Genomic DNA, 1,236 nt, shown 5'->3' with positions numbered 1-1,236 from the left:
TATGCTGTCTAGGTTTGTCATAGCTTTTCTTCCAAGGAGCAAGCGTCTTTTAATTTCATGGCTGTAGTCACCATCTGCAGTGATTTGGGGGCCCCCCAAAATAAAGTCTGTCACTGTTTCCATTGTTTCCCTATCAATTTGCCATGAAGTGTTGCACACTTCAAATTGGTTAATTTTATGGTATGTGAATTATATCTCAATTTGAAAAAAAAAAATCATAGTGAAGACCCAAGTTTGAAAAGAAGCATACCTGGTTGGTACTTCTAGCTCCTTTGTTCATATAGCAGGTATTTATTAGGAAAATCGCTGTGTCCCTAGGACACTACTGGTCATGACTTATAGATATCCAAGGTACTACTTGGGCTTTAAATGACTTATTAGCACAGAGGAGAGATGCTTTTTGGCATTCAGACAGTCCTGTGCCACTAGCCAGAGGGACTCCATACCTGAGAATACTGCAAACTTGGGGAAAGAAAGGAGAAAAAGTACTATAGCTATTTGAATGCAGTGGATAGAATTAGAAGTCTGATCAACTGACCAAAATACATATCAGATTTGAAGACCAATAAAGAAAGGAGCCAAATTCTGAGAGTGTAGGGTGCAGATTTCTCTAACTGTATCCCTCATCTAACTTGAAGAGAGTTTCCCACCAACTGAATGAGAGAAAAGTCAAGAATCCCGTGAATCAGAGCCCCTTGAATTTCATCCATCCTCAATGCTCTGGCAGTGATTAAGTCCAATGATGAAATGTGAAGAATGATGCATTGTGTATGTATCTGTTATTTTCATATTAATTATAAAAGGTGACTAAAAGAAAATGACTTCCCAATTCAGTGCAGTTTGGGGTTCGGTTATAAGCATGCTATTGCAATTAAAATCCACAGTGAAATACTCAGAGACTGCAGGAGAGAATGCAGTAGCATTCTCAGTTGACCTGAACTATCATCTACTGGCAGGTAATATAGCTATGATGAAATTCCCCAGCAACAAAAGGTGAAAACAAATTAATTAGAGGCACGGTCTCAGTTAGTACTAAGTGTATTACCAACATAGGAATAAAGAGGCAAAGGGAATATTTGAAGATATCATGCCTTCTAACAAATATGCCCTGTGATAATGTTCTAAACTTGTTTAACACTATAACATCATTTTCCTCATTTCTGGGTCAAAGCAAGGTGGATATTTTATGTTATTTAATTATGTGATAAATTCTCAATTTCTTTTGATGTAATTTAA

This window comes from Bison bison, unplaced genomic scaffold, assembly GCF_000754665.1.
Source record: "Bison bison bison isolate TAMUID 2011002044 unplaced genomic scaffold, Bison_UMD1.0 scf7180017864518, whole genome shotgun sequence".
Taxonomy (NCBI): Eukaryota; Metazoa; Chordata; class Mammalia; order Artiodactyla; family Bovidae; genus Bison; species Bison bison.
The sequence above is the reverse complement of the archived record's forward strand: the minus strand, read 5'-3'. Positions refer to the sequence as shown.